At 44.6% G+C, this 20664-nt stretch overlaps 1 pseudogene; it reads left to right on the forward strand.

Annotated features, from left to right (window-relative positions):
* Window positions 1-7126: 7126 nt before the first annotated feature.
* LOC113186716 (cAMP-responsive element modulator pseudogene) lies at window positions 7127-7655 on the forward strand (annotated as a pseudogene).
* Window positions 7656-20664: the final 13009 nt, after the last annotated feature.

Genomic DNA, 20664 nt, shown 5'->3' on the forward strand with positions numbered 1-20664 from the left:
CCATTGAGCCACATTCCCATCCCTTTTTTATATTTTATTTAGAGACAGGGCCTTGCTACATTGCTGAGGCTGGCTTTGAACTTGCAATCCTCCTGCCTCAGCCTCTTAAACTTCTGGGATTCCAGGCTAACTCGACCTGCTTTATATCAGGAGATCAGGAGATCAACTCATACCTGAGATAATCTTCCCAGAGTCTGCATCATGTTCTCAGCTCTTAATGTTGTTTTGGGCTGATTTGGAAGTTAGGTCAGGCTGACCTTATTCTGCTCAGACATCTCACCCTGCGCAAAATTGGCTCCCCCTCCTATAAGAGTCCACTTGCATAGAAGCTGACACCCCCACCCACTTGCACCCTGACACTATGGAGCTGGTGCTAGCTTACTTCCTGAGTGGGTAGGGGAGGTGCCAATTCTGAGAACTTGGTGACACATTCTGAAATGTGTGTTATAATTGTACTTGCCTCTCCTGTCCCCCTTCTTTGTGTTTTTAAGTGGCCCCCTCACCCACGTTCAGTGTCTTAGGCTTCAGAACTGTCTGCTTTCTGCTCCCTAGGCTCTGGCCAGAATAAATCCTTTGTCTTCAAAAAGACCCGGAGTTTTATTTGGGATTTTGGAATAGTGCCTAAATATTGGGAAGCCCCAGAGAGATATCCTCTGGGGTCCAGGCTGTGCCTCTCGGCCCATCAGTACCCCCCCCCCCACCCCACAGAAAGGGGCACCTCCCCCTCTAGTTGTGGGAGCTCTCTGTTTTGTCCCGTTTGGATCCTATGTGGTGCCTGATTTAGGCCTGGCCTTGAAGGAAGACAAAGAAAACTGTGTGTGTTTGGAGGTATCTTGTTTGTTCTCTCCATTTTGGGTTGAATATCAATCTAGAGGAGAATCAACCAGATTGACTGTCAAGCCTTAGAGGTGTTTCAGCTGGGTGGATTGTGAGGCCTTGTGTCTCAAATAAACTGGATACCTGTCGAGATGCCAGTTTTGGACCCAGGTGCTCCACTACATAGATTGTGGTGATGATCTGGGACTGGGATGGAGGAGAGTCTGTTTTCTGAGGATAACTGTCTTTTGGTAGTTACATGCTTGCCTGACTGCCTAACATTGCTCCTTCATTGTTGCCCCAGCGAGAAAACCTTCTTCTTTCCCAACTCACTGCCCCTGGATCCACCAACTATCTAATTCGACTTTTGCCTACCAGTTTCTTCCCATTTCTGCCTGTTGTTCTAACTTTTGGCCTTATCATGGGATCTAATCAGTCCTGTCTTTTGACCCTTTTGAACTACATGTTGAAAAACTTCTCATCAGGGCTTCACATTGACTATGGGGTGCCTGTGACACCAGGGCACCTCCAAATTCTGTGCGAGGTAGAACGGCCCACTTTCAATGTTGGATGGCCATCTGAGGGCTCTCTGGAAGCCCTCATAGTCCAGAAGGTCTGGAATGTGGTAACTGGCAGGCCTGGCCATCCTGACCAGTTCCCATATACAGACCAATGGCTAGATTTGGTTCTTAATCCTCCAAAATGTTTACAAAAATGTCTCAAGGATGCACCTAGGTCAGCCAAAGTCCTGGCTCTTCAGGATATCAGAGGTTTCCAGGGTCGTAACAGACAAGAACTAAGAGTCTTCTTGGCACCCTTCTGCCTCTGTTCTTCAGATGAGGATGAAATGTTGCCACCTCCTTATGCTCCTCATGGGCCCCACATTCCCTCTCGTTCATCTGTGTCTTCCCCAAGGTCCCCTGGGTCTGTTCTCTCATCACCAGAAGGGCACGTAAGTTCCCCCCATCCTCACAGGGAGATAAACACTTGAGGGAAGTGGTGGTGTCTCCCCCATCTCTCTTCTCGGCTCCCTTGCTGCTGGTTTCCGGAGTGCGACTCCTCCCCCAACCCCGACTGTTCCCATGTTGCCCCTCCGGCAGCTACCCATAGGAAGGGACGGAACCACTGCCTTTGTGTATGTCCCCTTGACAACTTCAGATGTATAATTGGGAAAATCAAAATCCTCCTTTCTCTGCACGCCCACAGGCCCTCATTTCTCTCCTCGAGGCCACTTTCTGCATGCCCAGGCCTGCTTGCGACGATTGCCAGCAGCTCTTGCTGGCTCTTGTCATTTCTGATGAGCAGGACTGCCTCAGGGTGGAGGCCAAGAGAGCCAACCTTTCAGTGGCCAGTTGCACCAAAGCCAAGGGACAACAATTGTTAGAGGCGGCCCTTCCTGACATCCGTCCTGATTAGGACCCTAACTCTGGGGCAAAGAATGTTCATTTGGACGCCTATCACCGGCATTTGTTAGGGGGACTAAAAGGGGCTACTAAAAAGCCCATTAAATTGTCTAGAACTACTGAGGTACTCCAAGGCCCCAACAAAGCTCGAAGCTTATTCCTTGAAAAGCTGCAAGATGCTTTCAGGACATTTTCCCACTTTGACTCAGAGGCACCAGAAAATACGTGAACTATAAATCTGATTTTTTTCTCTCCATAGCCCTACTACAGAGAAACAAATCTGTGAACTTCTAGGAATGGCAGTTACTGCAGGCTTTGGATTGCCTCCTTTACAGAACTAGCAAGGTCTTTGTTTAAAGCCACCACAGGAACTAGCCCTTTAAAATGGACTAAGAAGGAACCGCAGGCCTTTGAAGCCACCAAGCCCTGGTCAAGGTCCTTGCTCTGGCTCTGCCCGCTGTTACTGAGTCCTTCAACCTGCTTGTGGCAAAAAGCCCAAGGGTTGCCAAAGGGCCCCTCACATAAGATCTTTGACCCTGAAAAAGGCCAATAGCCTATCAAAAAGATTGGACCTGGTAGCATCCAGATGGCCTTCCTGCTTATGTATCATAATGGCCACTGCCCTTATGGTCAGAGAGGCCAATAAGTTAACTTTGGGACAATCCCTCAGAGTGGCAATCCCACACTTTGTAGAGACCCTCCTAAACGTTGCACTAGGTAGATGGATGACTAACAGTCGTATTATTCAATATCAGAGTTTGTTGCACGACCGCCCTCGACTCACCTTTGCCCCCACGAGGGCCCTTAACCCCACCTGGCTGATACCAGAAGAAAACCCACTTTAGCCCCTCCACAACCACAAGGCTATGCTTGACCAGGTGAGCTCAGGAAGGCCAACTTGACCCGTGTTCCTTTGACTGAGGCTGAAAGCCATCCAACGGCAGCTGCCAAGTCATAGAAGGGGCTTGGAAGGCTGGAGCCTCGGTCACAACAGAAACCGAAGTCATTTGGGCTCAAGCACTCCTGAGGGGAAACTCGGCACAGTGAGCAGAACTAACCACCTTGACACAGGCTTTAAGGAAGCGCTATTTTTTTGGGTTTGGATCCCGGTGGTGACCAATGGGAGCTGACCAGTTGGAGCCCATCCATGAAGAGACGCATGAAGCTTCATGTGTAGAGGTACCTTATTTACTCTCTCCATTTGGGTTGGATGTGAAGCCTAGGGGCAAATCAACCAGACTGACTGTAAAGCCTTCAGGTGTCTCAAGCAGGTGGGGACGTTGCCTCCTGGCTGGAATGGGTGTTGGAAACCAGTGGACTTTCTGGGTTGGTTCTCCTGAAGGAAGAGTCTGTAAGCCTTTTCTTGTATCTGTTAGAGAGACTTAAGGTAGTTAACAAGAGACTGGTGGCTGATTTTAGCCAAATTAATATCAGAAACCCGGGGAACTAGAAGGGTTGGTCTCCCATATATAATCTCAAAGATTAAGGGGTACATCGGGCACGCAAAAGAGCAACAGGCAAAGGCACTGGCCACCCAGCACTGTCTCTAATGTAAATCTACTGAGGGTACTCCAGGGTGTGGTTCATGTGCTCAACCTGTGCAGAACTTTGAGGCTGGTCAGGGCAATGAAATTTCCAGTGGCTGCAGTGAATGCAGGCCTGACAGCTGATCTTCTGGTGACAGGCAGTTCACAGCCTGGTGGGACTTTATGAAGAAGAAATTTTGTTGGATACACTTCTGGCCAACCTGAGAAAGTATCCACAAAAATAAAGAGAAATGTGTAACTACTGGAGGGAGGTCTTACCTCGGTGAAGCCAATCTCCCAGTGATCTCCAGGCAGCTCTCCTCGATTGCGGACCCCAGAATGGGTCCACCTTTCTTGTTTGGCATTTACCTGTTGGCAGGCTGGACATTGCCCAGAGATGTCCTGGGACGTTGCTTTAGCCCTGGGATACAGTATGTCTTAGAAAGTCAGCCAGTTGATTCTTCCCCCAAGGAGTTGTGGCACATAAATCCAATACTAATGTTCTTCCCAAAGCTCAGGGTACCATGGTCTGGAGTCAGGAGGACCCACCAGCTTCTAAGTTTTTGTTCCCCCTTTTCTTTAGCCTTCTCTTTTTCTTCTGGCAGATGATGTGGGAGGGAAGGAAGGCTGGTTTGGGGATATAAGGCCAAAGGGAACATGGTGACTGGTTCTGGTTTGGAGTCCAGGGCCTCTTGTTGAGCTGTCTCATCGGCAAAATGATTGCCCTTGATGACCAGAGAGTCTCCTTTTTGGTGACCCGGGTAGCGACGACAGCCACCTGCTTAGGTAATCAAATTGCTTCAAGTAGAGCCAATGTTTCCTTTTTATTTTTAATAGAATTTCCCTCGGCAGTTAGCAACCCTCGCTCCCTGTAGATGGCTTAGTGCCCATGTAGGGTGGCAAAACACACCTACTGTCTGCTCTCTTGGCCCTGGCCAGAAAAAATCCTTTTCTTTACTTCAAAAAGACCCAGAGTTTTATTTGGGATTTTGGAGTCATACCTTAACAGTGTCTTCACACGAGAGGATTTCAGGCAAGACACTAGGCTTAGCAAAAGTATAGCAATGTTTACTAGAAGAAAAAGCAGTGGGGGTGGGGTGGGGTGGGGGGAGCACCCACAGGGAGAGAGGTGGGCCCTCTCCCACTTACATCCCAGCTTTTAATGGGGTGGAGGGAGATTGTTAGGTCTCACCCAAGTATCACCTGTGGGCTCTGGACGGACGGATTACTCTAGCTAACAATCAAAGGGCAACTCTTGGTCATCTTTCCTGGCTGACAGTCCTAATTGGAACTGGTTTGGCAAAATTCATGGTGAGGGGGCCCACAATCATTAGTGATGATCACCCCTCTTTCCTAGCCTGGAAATCTCTGGTTGTATTTTTGTGCAGGGTCATGCTTAAGGTGTCTTAGCAACTAGGCCCTGCTAAGCAAACCTATCTTTGCCCTCCCCTGGATTTATCTGTTTTTCTCCAGTTGTAAGAAGATTCATCTACGGGGCTGAGATCAGGCAAGAGTCCTGAAACAGCTGTCTTGCCAGGCCTTCCACTACCACTGAGACAGGACTGTCAATTAACTGACAGGCTTTGTACTGAGTATCTTCTCAGAATCCTCACCTCCTGCTCATGCCTTAACTGCTACCTAACAGATTTCTCTGATTTCTGATGTGGAAAGGTGACGGAATCCCATTCATTGGGACCCCAGGAGAGTCTCTGGTCTGGGATCCAGCAACAAAATGAGAGACTCCACTCTCCTCCGTTTTCCAGCTGGGATTTGACCACTGTGTCAATCATGTGGGTTGACCATGGGAGGGTGTGTCGTTTTAAAACAACTATATTACCATTGATACACGGTAACGACTTTTAAGAATGATTGTTTGCAATATAATATAGAAATACTGTTTTTTTCTCCCAGAGGGTTTTTTTTTTAATTGACATCAAATGACAGTCTTCAATGGCGGTTAACACTTCAGATATTTTATGTCTTTAAAAGAAATTTATTTTACAATTCCTGTTCAAGATTAAAATTATTGCTTCATAATTGAAATATAGGGAGAGAGAGAAAAGATTGATTCTTGTCAAGTAATTATATTAAATAGTCTTTCTGGGGAGGAAGGTGTCAAAAAAAAACTAGAGCAGTTGTAAAGACTCACAGAATAAATTAACTTCTTCTAAAATTGTTTTCCTTGTGCCCACTCTTCTCAGCTTTGAAATTTATGTTGAGCTTTCTCCAAAACAGAAAATATGCATAGAACTATTCACAGTTGCTAAGGCTAGGAGAATGGGGAGAGGGGATTGTTATCTCAATATAGTACAGAGTTTCAGATTTGTAAGATGAGAAAATGCTGGAGACCTTGTTCACAACAATGCCAGTGAATATACTTGAATGCTATTGAACTGCACACTTAAAAACGATTAGGATAGTAATTTTGTTGTAGTTCTTTTTTTTTTAACTTCAATATAAAGTTGGACATGGAAAGAGACACATCAAATTTTACTGAGCTTACTCTGGTAGTGTCCCCCAAAGATCCATATGTAAAGACTTGGTCCCCAGAAGGGCAGGGAGGTACTGTGGAACTTTAAGAGGTATGACTGAGTGGGAGGTCCTCAGGTCATGGGGGTGTACTCTCTAAGGGCATCGTTAGGTATCCCTATCTCCCTCCCCACCAAACACACATTAAAGGACTTGAAGTAAATTACAGGAATAAGATGTGATCTGGGTCTCAACTGTCCAAATACCCCAGTCTCTGCTCCTGTGGCAGGCACTGTCACATGTCCCTACCACCTTCAGGATCACATAGGAGATGTGACTGCCTGCTCCAACATATGATTGCACCAACCAGAGACCAAACCAGTGGGGCCCACCTGATCTTGGATTTTGAACCTTTACAACTGTAAGCTAGTTAAACCTTTTCTCTTTATATGTTAGCTGCCTCAGGTCTTCTGTTGTAGTAACACAACAAAGACTAATGTACATATTTTCTTTCAGTTCTTTAATTTTAATAAGGCAATATAGTCCTCTGAACTCTGAGCCAGTTGTAATCAAATTTCTGGTATTTATAACTATATAATTCTGAAGATAGCATCTCCTTCAGGAAGACTTCACAGATAGCCACCATTAGAGTTAATCTTTGACTGCTTTGTCCTACATGTCAAATTGCACGATCCTCTCAGTGTCTTATACACATCATGTTATGCGGTCAGTTAGCTCTGGCTGGATAATAAGAAACCACAAAATTTAGTGGATCCAAAAATTATTTAGGGCCGAGGCCGGCGCCGGTGCTGGCACTGGGTTGCTGGGCGGCGGTGCCGCTCTTGAGCGGCGGTCGGGCTCGGTGTCTCCACCTCCTCGCATCCATCATCAGTGACGAGGTCCCATCGCGGGGGGATAAATAAAGAAGAAAACGGAGAAGGAGCAAAGCATTGATTGCAAATGTCTTAATAATGAGCAAATGTGGCAGGAAAAAATATATTAAGACAAATGTAAGACAAATGACCATGGAAACAACTGAATCTCGGCAGGATGGAAGTATAACTGATTCTGTGGCAGAGAGAGAATCTGCTCATATGCATACTCAGACTGGCCAAAATTCAATTCCTACTTTAGCTCAGCTGCCACAGGTGACATGCCCACTTATCAGATCTGAGCTCCTACTACAGCTTTGCCACAGGGTGTAGTGATGGCTGCCTCACCAGGAAGTTTGCACAGTCCCCAGCAACTAGCAGAAGAAGCAACACGTAAAGGAGAGCTGAGGCTAATGAAAAACAGGGAAGCTGCCCGGGAGTGTCACAGGAAGAAGAAAGAATATGTCAAATGTCTTGAAAATCGTGTGGCTGTGCTTGAAAACCAAAACAAGACCCTCATTGAGGAACTCAAGGCCCTCAAAGATCTTTATGGCCATAAAGCAGAGTAACTGTCTTTGACTTGGACCTTGTTTACTCTAAACTCTAATCAAGGCAGGCGTTGCACCAGTTCTACTAATTGCCATGTGAACTTGTGGAAGGGACATATGTGACCCTTAACTAAGAATCCAGTTTGGCTTAGTGTTGTTTGAAATTGAATTGGGAATATTGTTCCAGGATTTGGAATGCAACTCTGTTCACATTTACCAAGCTTACTTCAATCTGTTTGTCAATAGCATGCAAAAAATGTTTTGTTTACCCTTTGCTTCTACTTTTTCCAGGGAAGCTGCTAAAGAATGTTGATGTCGAAAGAAAGAATATGTAAAGTGTCTAGAGAGTCAAGTTGCAGTGCTGGAAGTGCAGAATAAGAAGCTTATGGAGGAACTTGAAACCTTGAAAGACATTTGCTCTCCCAAAACAGATTAGTAGAAATATTTAACTATGAACTGATTACAACATGTACAGTTGCTTTTGAAGGCAATACAATATATAGCCGGCAAGAATGAGGGCTTTTTTCCTTTGTATCATTCATCTTACTTTCTAATCTCTAACATTCCTAAAATGCTTCCCTGTATGTAGTTAACTCTTAGGTATAATTTCAATTTTTTTTTAAAAAGAGACAAACTGTAAAAAATGTATGTAACAAATTCTTAAAATGAAATTTTTGTAAGACTTGTTCCAATGCTACATATTTGCAGTTCCCAATCTCTGTGTCATGAATAGTGTCCTATGTAATAAAACTTTTTTGCAGGTCTTTAAAATAAAAAAACCAAAAATTATTTAGCTCATGATTTTTCTGACTCTGCAAGTCAGCAATTTAGGCAACTGGCTCTTCTGGTCTCAGCTGCAATCAGTTTTTCGGATCTTAGCAGGGCTAGCTTATGAAGCCTTGTTGGAATGAATGGGCGGCCTCACTCTGTGCGTGTGCTTGATGTCCTCCAGCAGGCCAGCCTGACTTGTTCTCATGTGGAGATGGGGTCTGGGAGCTACAGTGGAAGGCCATGTGGCCCTTCCATTGCTTTCTATTGGCTAAAGCAGGTCCCGAGAGCAGCCAAGATTCAAAGGAGGGGGAATAAATCCGCCTCTGGAAGGGAGGGGCTGCACAGACACAGGACACAGGAAGGCAGGGAGCACGAGGTTACTCCTGTAATTCACCCCAAGCCGCTCCATGTGACTGGGTGTGAGCTTGCCTGGATCCCTCAGCACCGTGCACCCTGGGCAGAGGTAGACCTCTCTGATCCTCTTGCAGCCAGAGGTTATGTGGGAAGGAGCCCTTGAGCCAGCTGGGAACTGAGGGGGTTTACTTAGCCAGCATCTGAGAGGAAGAGAGAGCGCGGTAAGGGTGGGGCCTGAGTCCTTAACACTAGGCAGAGCATGCCTGGACTTCCTGAATTGCTTAGAGATCCTGGAGTCAGCAGTGCATATGTGACAATGATCACCACAGGGGTAGAGACGGGGTGCTCAGGCAGCTGAGACCCAGGGTTCCAGAGAGTTTAGGACCTGCAGGATCATCTCAGATCCCTAGGAAGAGGAGGCATGGTCCCTGTCCAGGGAGAGAAGGTGCAAAGATCAACTCCCGAAGCTTTAGCTCATGGTTCATGACCTCTGTCTCTCCTTCCATTCACTCACACACACACTGAAATGACACAGTAGTCCCTCCCTTATTTACATGGGGATACACTCCAACAAGACCTTGAAGCCCATACACACATGCAGTTTTGCCACAGAGTACCAAAATTCATCTGTCCTGTTTTACATTCTGGTGTCTCCTTTATATCACTATTTTCTTGCTTTGTGGCCATTATTAGGTACAATAGGATTGCTTAACACAGCATTCTGGTACCGCCAGTCAATCTGACAACCTAGACAGATACTAGGTGACTAACAGGCAGTAGCATATACAGTAAGGATACGCTGGAAAAAAGGATGATTAATGACCCAGGCAGGATGGAGCAGGAAGGCCTAAGATTTTAGCACACTATTCAGAGCAGAATATAGTTTAAAACTTATGAACCGTTTATTTCTGGTATTTTCTATTTAGTATTTCTAGACTCCAGTTGACTACAGGTAACTGAAACTGCAAAAAGCAATAAACAAATACAGCAGACTATGGACATCCACTAAGCTGGTCTTTCTGTTCTTCCTCCATTACTTCCAAAGATCTTGAACTCTGTGCCACATTCCTTGGTCATACCCTAGGCCTATGCTGCACATTGGTAATCCTTAACCATATGAACCTATATAATTTTAATGTTCCTGTTTTGTGAGATAAATAGAAGCCATTTCCTGCTCCTTCAGGCCTTGGGTCACTTATGCCATGAAAGGGTAAAGTTTCTAAGCTGCAAAGCCTGAGTTAAAATGTAAAGGACCAGGCATTGTAAACCTGCTTCTAAACTGCAAAGCCTGGGTTAAATTCCTGAGGCAGTTAAGACAATGCCCTACTGGCCATCTGGTTGTTTAATAACTTAGGACCCTGTGTAGCCCAGCACATAGGCATTCAAGGCCCAAAACCAATCAGTTTGAATGTGTACTCTGCTTAGAAGTGACCAATCACCCCTGCCCAGCCTGTTCCCGCCAATGAATGTACTAATCAAGTGTAAGAATTATTGTTTGATTTTCCCGCGGTGTATGGTGATTTGTTAAAAGAGACTGTGATGTATGCAAAGCCCCCGCCCTCCCCAAAAAGTGTACTTAAGCACTGCTCAACCCCTGCCCCGGGCTCTGGGCTGCTCTCCTTTCTTGAGTGGGCACGGAGCCCCAGCATGCTGGTTCAATAAATCCCCTTCTGCCAATTGCATGAGTGGTCTCTTGGTGATCTCTTTCTCCGACACTTTGCCGGACCCGTACATTTGGTGTGTTGGCTGGGAACTGTGCACCGCCGAACAGGGAGACCCCAATGGACTCCTTCAGGGGGTAAGTAAGGCGCCTCTTCTCCTCCTTCTTCCTCTTCTTCTCCTCCTTCTTGTTTTTCCTTTTCGATAGCTCAGAGTTTGGTTTTTGGCTCAGTGGAGAACGTGAGCTCTCAGAGCTTTTCTGGTTTTTCAGTTTGAGTTGGCAGGGTGGCTGCCAGTGGAGAAACGTGAGTTCTCCCTGGCCGTGGTGGACAGACGTGTCCTGAAGCCACAAGCCACGATCTCCAGAGGGATGCCTTGTAGGACTGGGGGGGGAGTGACGGAAGTGCCCCCAGGGGGACGGAGGCGCCCCGTCTGGTGTTCTGCTGTCAACCCGTCTGGCTTTGCCAGCTATTCTCTTTCTCAGGTTAAGTTAACTGTCTGTCTTTAATTTTTGCTCCTGAACTTGTGTTAAACATTTACTGTGTGTCCGTGTTTGTGTCACGTTTGTATTGTCTCTGTTTGAGTAACTCCCAGTATGGGACAAAGCCATTCCAGCCTCTGTCCCTGACCCTTGATCCCAATCCCGCTCAAGGGCCCAGAAACTTTCTTTTTCAGTAAAACGCTGGACCTGGCAGGACCTCTGCGAATCTCCTCCTACATGGGTGGGGTCCGCGCAGGCCGCCAGGAGGATTCAACCCGGTGGTATGGCAGATCTGTCCCGCCCCCGTTCCTCCCAGCCCCTCCACCCATCTGTCCTCTCCGCCCCTTCGCCGTCTCCCCTCCCGGGAGGGGTGGGTGCTCGGGCAGGCACGAGGGACGGGCGGGCGGGGTCAGGGGGTAAGGTCAGCGGGGGACCGCCCCTCCCCCTCCTCTGCCGGCAACCGGCTGCCACCGGGCACATTTCCACCACAGCGGGTTGGTGGGGTCAGAGGTGGAGTCGGCAGGGGACTGCCCCCCCCCCTCCGCCTGGCAAGCGGGGAAGGCGGCTCCGGGGCACCCGGCCCTCTCCCTCCCTTGTGGGGGTAGAAGGGACTGAAAGAAGTTAAGCAAGTCCAGCACCCTTCAGATGACTTCCCCAAGGTACACATAAACCCTCTTCCCCTGGAGGAAGCTGGCCCGGCTAAAGGAACTCGCCGGCAGCAAATGATTAAAAATCCTGAAGCCCCCGTGATACTTCCCCTCCGTCCTCATGGGCCAATGATAGAGGATAACCATGGTGGAGAAATGCAAGTCTACCAGTATTGGCCTTTCTCCTCTTCAGATCTATATAACTGGAAAAATAACAATCCCCTTTTTCCGAGGACCCCACCCGGCTCACAAATCTGATCGAATCATTGATGTTTTCACACCAGCCTACTTGGGATGACTGCCAACAACTCTTAGGCACTCTCTTCACAACAGAGGAAAGAGAGAGAGTCCTCCTGGAAGCAAGAAAAAATATCCTCGGACCAGATGGGCAACCGACACAAATTCCCAACATAATTGAAGCTGACTTCCCCTTGAACCGACCTAACTGAGACCCCAACACCTTTGAAGGTAAGGAGCATCTGTCCACTTACCGCCAGGCTCTAATAGCGGGTCTCCAAGCAACCGCTAGACGGCCAACTAATTTGACCAAGGTAAGAGAGATTATTCAGGGGCCTAATAAATCACCCTCTATGTTTCTGGAGAGAATTATGGAAGCATATAGGAGGTATACTCCTTTTGATCCTCAGGCAGAGGATCAAAAAGCATCTGTCATGATGGCCTTTATTGGGCAAGCTGCCCTGGATATTAAAAGAAAGTTACAACGTTTAGATGGATTACAAGATATGACTTTGAGAGATTTAGTCAGAGAAGCCGAGAAGGTCTACTATAAGAGAGAAACTGAGGAAGAGAAGGAACAAAGGGAGGATGAAAGAAACAAAAGACACACTGAGGCATTGACTAAGGTTCTGGTCACAACAACAAATAGGCCAGAAGTTAGGAGATAGGGAGACAGAAAGGGATACCTGGGCCCATGCCAAAACCACGCCAGCCAGCCATTTTAACTCTGGAGGATGACTAGGAAAGTCGGGGCTCGGATCCCCTCCCTGAGCTCAGGGTAACTTTTGAAGTGGAGGGGACCCCAGTAAACTTTGAAGTGGATACAGGGGCAGTATACTCAGCCCTTAAGGCCCCATTGGGCCCTCTATCAACTAAAAGGTCTCTAGTTCAAGGGGCTAATGGCAATAAATATCGGGCTTGGACAACTAAGAGGACCATGGACCTGGGAAGAGGAAAAATCCATCACTCCTTCCTAGTGATCCCAGAATGCCCAGCCCCATTGATGGGCAGAGATCTGCTCACCAAACTCCGGGCCAAAATAACTTTTAACCCTGAAGGCCCCCAAATGGAATTTCTAAATCCTTCAGTAAAAACTCCTATAGTCATGGCTTTAACTATGTCAGTAGAAGATGAACATCAACTCTTCACACCCCCCAAGACTGATCAAACAGGCAAGCTACCCCAGAAATGGATAACAGATTACCCAGATGCCTGGGCAGAAACTGCTGGGTTAGGCCTCGCCGTAAAACAACCTCCAATAATGGTGGAGTTAAAAACCTCAGCCTCCCTGATTAATATTAAACAATATCCTCTGAGCAAAGAAGCTAAAGATGGGATAAGGCCCCATATTCAGAAATATCTGGCCTTAGGTATCCTAAGGCCCTGTCAATCGGCCTGGAACACTCCCCTGCTACCAGTAAAAAAGCCAGGAACCGGGGACTATCACCCTATTCAAGACCTAAGAGAGATCAACAACAGAGTGCAGGACATTCACCCCACAGTACCTAATCCGTACAATCTGCTTAGCACCCTTAACCCCGAGCAAAAATGGTATACTGTCCTGGACTTAAAAGATGCTTTCTTTTGCTTGCCTCTGCATAAAGATAGTTGCTGTTTGCTTTCGAGTGGATAAACCCAGAAACTGGAATGTCTGGTCAACTAACTTGGACCAGACTCCCACAGGGGTTCAAAAACTCCCCCACTCTCTTTGATGAAGCCCTCCAAAGAGATCTCAATAACTTCAGAACTACGCACCCCAAAGTCACCCTGCTTCAATATATGGATGACCTGCTACTGACAGCCGATACCAAGGAAAACTATGAGTCTGGGACCCAAGCACTATTATCCGAGCTTCTGCCAAAAAGGCCCAAATTTGCCAGCAAGAAGTAATCTTCCTGGACTATTCCCTTAGGGGCGATAAACGATGGCTCACTGAGCCCAGAAAACAAACCGTTGTGCAAATACCACCCCCATCTAACAAGAGGGCAAATGAAGAAGCTAAATTGGCAGCCCTAAACGGAGTAACCATGTTAACACTTTCCACACTGAGGGAACATAAGGACACTGACACTGAACTCCTTGACTTTACTGAGCCCAGCCTGCAATTTCAGAAAGCCCTACACTACATTAAAAATGTACATCAACTCACTCACCTTGGTTCAAAAAAATTACAAGCATTCCTAAAGGATCAAGAACAGAGTTTTCCACTAACCGGCTCACAGTGAAAAAAATTAGCTGAACGAGTAACAAAAGCCTGTCGGGTCTGTCAATTGGTTAATGCTTACCCCTCCAAGCTTCCTATAGGAAGACATCTTCGAGGAACCAGACCAGGACAATTCTGGGAAGTGGACTTTACTGAAATTAAGCCAGCAAGGTATGGACTTAAATATCTCCTAATCTTTGTAGATACATTTTCAGGATGGATTAAAGCCTTCCCCACAAAAAAAGAAACGGCGCAAATGGTAACCAAGAAGATCCTGGAAGATATTTTTTCCAAAGATACGGCCTACCTAAGGTAATAGGGTCCGATAATGGACCGGCGTTCATGGCCCAGGTAAGTCAGGGGTTAACCAGGACCCTGGGGATTAATTGAAAGTTACATTGCGCTTATAGACCCCAGAGCTCAAGACAGGTAGAAAGAATGAATAGAACCATTAAAGAGACCTTGACAAAATTAAGCTTAGAGACCGGCATAAAAAATTGGACTATGCTCCTGCCTTATGCACTGTTTTGTACAAAAATATACTCCCTCTGTTTCTTTGTGTAACCTCACCCCCTATAAAATTCTCTATGGTGCCCCTCCTCCACTAAGGGACCTGACCCCAACTCTAAGACCTAACGATTCCTTTCACACCCCGTTGCTTGACAGACTTAAAGCTCTTGAAAGAACCCAGCGATACCTGTAAAAACAGCTGGCCACTGCCTACCAACCTGGGGACAAAAGGACTCCACACCGATATCAACTAGGAGACTTTGTCTACGTAAGACAACATCAGGTGTCATCCCTAGAACCCCGCTGGAAAGGACCATACCAGGTGCTACTTATAACACCTACAGCGGTAAAGGTAAATGGAATCACTTCCTGGATCCATGCCTCTCATCTCAAGCCTGCGCCCTGTCCAGACTCTGGCTGAAAATTGGAAAAGACTGGTAACCCTCTCAAATTGCATATTCGCTGTGTGGATAGGGCTATAGATTCTCCCCTTGACCACCAGTAGTCCTAACCCTCATCAGCCCGTTCAGCAGCAATGGCTGATCATAAATCCTACAGAACAGGAAGTATGGTCTATCTCGCATACAGCCCCCTTAGGTACCTGGTGGCCATCTCTCCACCCAGACATTTGTCAGTTGGCTATAGGTCTTTTCTATTGGGTATCCCTGATGAAGAAGATCCCACTAAAATTCCATTAAATCCCTTCCATACAATAGATAATAGAAACAAACATTATGGATGTAGGGACACGCAAGCCAGATGTAAATTGGCTACCTGATAAGGATGTAAACATACAGGGGCTACCTGATGGAACCCAAACCTCCACCAGTTCTCAGACCATTGCCCCCTTGCTGAAATAACAAGTACTGAGGTATCTCTCCACCCATTCACTCCTCTCTTCTCCTGTCAGTGCCCACACCGGGTCCCACCAGAACTATCCAAGATGTAATAAAAATGGCCTTTAAAGTTGCTTTATCATTACTAAAAACAGGTTACTAAAAATTTAAAGTCCCTCACAGGCTTTTTGGGATACTCACCCCAGTCTTCCCCTCTGCTCTACCTGTTCTACTACTCAAGTTTTTGTTGCTAGAAAAATCCCAAACCCCTTTCCCATTATTCTTTTACATCTCTCCTTCCTCGTTCTCAGATCCACGGAGCTGCTCTCAGCACCGCCTTCCTCCCCCTCTATACCAGGCCCACAGAAAAGTCTTAACTGACCTTCTCCAGAAGTCTTCACAATGGCTGACTTTAGGACTTTCAGCAAAAAAAGTCATTATAAAAGAGTTCAGTATTGATAAACTTCCTCTTTTCATGTTGCCCTGTTCTACTTGGCCACTAGCTGAAAAAAATCAGCACTCCTAAGCTAGACACCCCCTTACTAGTTTTTCACAAAATATGTGAACAAAGCCTCTGGCCTTGAGCTGGGACTTCACAGAGATGGCTACATTTCTAAGATAAAAAAAGTTATCAACTGGGCTCCATGGTAACAGCTGGCAAGGAAAAAAAAAATTCTCCCCCTCCCAGATGTCCTTGAAAAGTTAACTTGCCCAGAACAGAGAAAAAAAAGAAACAGAAACAAAAACTGCTTTTTGTGAACTTCTGCAGACTGTGAACTTCTAAGCCCCTTCCCTAACATGCTGAGTACAAAATTCTAAAACTACCTAAACTTGGGGTTCAAGGGATTAATTGATTACAACAGAAGCAATGTCCTCTGAATCCGGTTGCAACCAAATAGAACTGTTTCCCTGTCTTCAGTGCTATCTTGGGTGCCTTGCCTTATCCGTCCCTACAACAGTATAATTCTATATACTTAAACATTATTTATATTTTCATAAAATAGTCAACAGATGTAATTAATTATGTAATGGTGTAGATGTTTCCCAGAGTGCTCTATCACGACGCAGGTTCATTTAAAGATCAAATAGGGGGGCATACAACCCGGTTCCACCGGGAACCTGTATCCCTCACTTTAGCCATCTTATTAGGAATGGGAATTGCTGCAGGGGTGGGCACAAGGACCACTGCCCTGGTCCATAGGACACAACAAATGACCCAATTAGAAACAGCAATGGACCAAAACTTAAAGATATTAGAAACCTCCATCACAGCTTTGCAGGAATCTTTAACCTCTCTCTCTGAAGTTGTTTTACAGAACAGGCGAGGGTTGGACCTCCTCTTCATGAGAAAAAAAAGGCCTTTGTGCAGCATTAAGGGAAAAATGTTGTTTTTATGCAGACCATACTGGAGTTATAAAAAAATCAATGAATAAACTAAAAAGACGCCTTGAAGAGCGTCAAAGAGAGAGAGAGAGACCCAAAAAAGGTAATATAAATCTTGGTTCACACAGTCCCCTGGTTAACTACACTTTTATCAGCCCTGGCCGGTCCTTTAATAATTCTTATATTGTTGCTAACTCTAGGACTCTGTTTGCTCAACCGTGTAGTTTCCTTTCTCCAATCCCAAATTGGACAAATCAAACTTATGGTAATCAGACAACAATATACCCCACTAGCAGACACAGAATGTGACACCCCCCAATGATCACTTTTATGATTAAAAGTAACCAGAAGAAGAAGTGAAAAATGAAAGGTTAATAAAATAGGTACTTGTCACTCCGTTTCTCTATATGCTTAACAAAACACTGTTGAAATCTTAAGAACTGTTTGCTAATCTTGTTCTCAGAAATGTGCTGTCCCTAACTGTGGACTATCTGCTAATCTTGTTCCCAGAATGAGCTGTCCCCAACTGCCAAACTACAAAATGTAACTTTTCTCGCTGTCCTCTCCATGGAAAATATATAAGCTCTGCTCAAGCTGTTCTCAGGGCTCCATCTCTCTTTGCTATAGAGGGCTTGGGCCCCAGCATGCTGGTCTCCAAATAAACCCACCCTTCTGCTTTTGCATAAGACAGTCTCTTGTGGTCTCTTACTCCGACGTTTCGCCGGACCCTTACAGGACCAGGTCCCAAACCCCCTGAGTGTTACAGCCCTCCCCGGCCGCAGCGATCACCAAATCCCGGGGCCGAATAATCGAACGGGTCTTCCCGGAGTCGGGTTGCTTGGGAATGCAGCCCAAAGTGGGTGGTAAATTCCATCTAAGGCTAAATACTGAGACTAGGGAAGCAGTGTCTTCTTTTCTTCCCGTAGTCACTTGAGCGCCAATGGAAATGCCTGCTCAAAACCCTGTCCTCATTATTAAATTAGGCATTAATTGGCTTTGGGGGATGGGAACCAAATTTTCAGTCACAAATTTTGACACTCCCGAGGGGACTTTTAAGGCGTCCCCGCTCTGCCTTCTTGGGGAAGCCTAGCACTTGAAACAACTGCAAGCAGAGGATGAACTTTTTGGGAGCTGACCACTAAAACGTTAAGAGATGTGGCAAATGCCTGGTGCCTGGGGTCAGACCAAACCAGGGGGACTAATCCCAGCAGCTGCCAAAGCCATTTTTGCTTTGGGAAATTTCCTCGTTCTTTCCCTGCACTTTAAGGATTAGTCCACCTCTGTCTACAAAAAAAAAAAAAAAAAAAAAAAAAGGACAACGGATGCAGTAATGTGTCGATGTTATGGATTGTTTCTTGGGAATGATCTGGGCTGAATGTATGTCTAAAAGATAATTTTTTTATTGTAACAATCTAGTATCTGAATGGGTTTCTAAAGCATTGCACTATCTTGCAGTTAAAAGTTGGGTTTAAGCAATTATTTAGTTTGATTTCAGATAGTTCATGCTAGAAAACTTAAATACTTAGGATAAAAAAAAATTAAAGAGTTTCAATTTTGAACTGGGTAGCCTGAGAAGATTTCACTAGGTGTACCAGTACATTAACTTGGGCAAGGATAGTAAATTAATTTGGTATCTGTTCCCCTCAGTGTGTAGGATTTAGAAAAAAAAATTGCTAAATTGGAACGTTGGTCTGGCTTATTAAAATGACATTAGATAATTAAATAGCAACAGTCTTGAAAATTTTCAAAGCTTAATTTTGGATACACATGGTAGTGTATGGTTCTTTTTAAAATTTTTCAGGTGATTTAATATAACTTAATACTACTTTAAAAACTTCAGAACAAAGGAAGTGGCTTAATGATCCTAAAGAAATTTCTTCTGATGGTAGAGATCCTATTTCCAGTTTTATGTGAGCAAGATTTTCTAGTGTGGAAAGAAATAAAATTTTTGGAATTACATCTTAAACTTGTATGATAATTTTCAACATCCAGACCTGGAAATTATGACTTATGGTTAAAATGCCTCAGACATGAGGTTTCTGCTCAGAATTCCGGTTTTCCCAGTTCCTTCCAGACCTCAGCCAGGGCTTAAGCTGATATGCAAACAGAAGAAGCTTGGAGCTCAGGCTCAAGGGGGAAAAAAAAAAAAAAAGGGTAAAAGTGTCTTTTTACCTGAACTCAAACTAGACCAAACCAAGAAGTAAATTATATGGTATTTACTAACTACTGGCCAGTCATCTTTTTTAGGACTCTCGCTTTTTCTTAGATTTTGTATTCTTTTTTTTTGAGCTCATGATTTTGATCCTACAGACCTAGGTTAATGTTTTTCTGATCTGTGGAGTTTTTGAAACATTGCAATGGAGATTTCACCTGCGAAAAAGCTACAAGGCCTTTACTATTGTTATGTGTGCACACTTTTGTTATGTGTTGTATGTCGGTATGTCTGTATGTGTGTATGTCCATATATCACGAAGTGATATGACAATTGACAGATGAGGAGCGCTCATAAAAAAATTAAAAATGGATCCAAATGTCTTTGATTCACATGATACAAATGGTTCAATTTAGATTGGGTAAACAGATAAAAGCAAAGATGTCTTTAAAATTAAGCTTATAAGTTTTTCTAGGTGTTCAAAAAAAGGCCCTAATAAAATGTTGATGTCTATAAAATAATCTGCTTAAATTCAAAAATTTACAAGTATTGTTTCAAAATGTGAACAGAAGAAGGTTAACAGATGGAAAAGAAAAACTAAAAGGTTCTAGGTATGGATTTAATAGAGGAAAAATGTGTTTCTGAAATTAAGTAATTAAGAGGGTTTAAGTAAATGATAAAAAAGGTCTGTGTAAGTTGGTTATAAGTGTAAGTTTTTTTGAACAAGTAATCTTAAAAAAAAGTTACACAACTATGGTTAAATAACAACTGTTATTTTTCAATACTTTTCTTGTGCTCTCTTGCTCTACATAATAAAGTTCCTTCAAATCCAATTGAAGAAAGTCTCAAATCAAACTTCCAACCAGCTTCTGCTTAGGCACTACCAGCCTCTGATGACCGATGGACCCCCAACATCCTTAAGAGAACAATTCACTCAGTGCTGAAGCTCACTACCAGGCACGATGGAATGCAGCGGACATGGGACAGCGGGAAACAACAAGTTCAAAGAACCTCTTAATCTGCCATCCTGGATTCATGAGTCTTTACGTCCTTTTAAGCTTCCTCATGGCCCTTGGCCTCTTCTCTGTCAGTCTCCCAACATGGAACTTCTGCCAAAAATTGACCTTTGCCTTAATTTTTATCTTCATTCTATTTTTATTCGCTCTGATCTTCTTCAGGTGCTGGTGACGATATCTGGAAGAACTTGCCAATAGATGGGTTGCCTGCCATATATCTAAGCCCTACCATCTCCCCCTTAGTCCTATATAAGCACACAGCTTTTTGCAAGGTTATGGTGATTTTAATGTGTTCATATATTTTAGGTATACAAGTCTGTAAGGTAGAAACTTCAAAAAAACATTATATCAAGCTGGTGATCTAAAGTTGTATGGTAATTAGACTTAAAAGAAAAACATGTTAGAGATTTATTTATATCATTTGTGTTCTGTAACTGGACTTGTTATCAATAAGATATGTAAAGTTCCATGTTACTTTCTACACTGAGATACAATTTAAATGTATTTTTAAGTTAATGAGAGCCTAATCTGGGTGAAGGTTTTATTGTAAAACACAAAAATACTTTGCTACTTTCCTACAAGAGGTTAAAAGCTTCCAGCCTTTCCTTAATTCATGTTTTAGATGTGATATTATGTTGTGTTAGCTAATGTTCATGTAAACTTGAGCAACAATTTATGTAGACTTTGTAAAATGATGTCTAAAAAGCAAAGATCAGCTTCAGAACTATAGTACTTAAGATTTATAAAGAGCCCCGCCTTACTTGAGATAAGGCTCTATGTC

This window comes from Urocitellus parryii, chromosome 6, assembly GCF_045843805.1.
Source record: "Urocitellus parryii isolate mUroPar1 chromosome 6, mUroPar1.hap1, whole genome shotgun sequence".
NCBI lineage: Eukaryota > Metazoa > Chordata > Mammalia > Rodentia > Sciuridae > Urocitellus > Urocitellus parryii.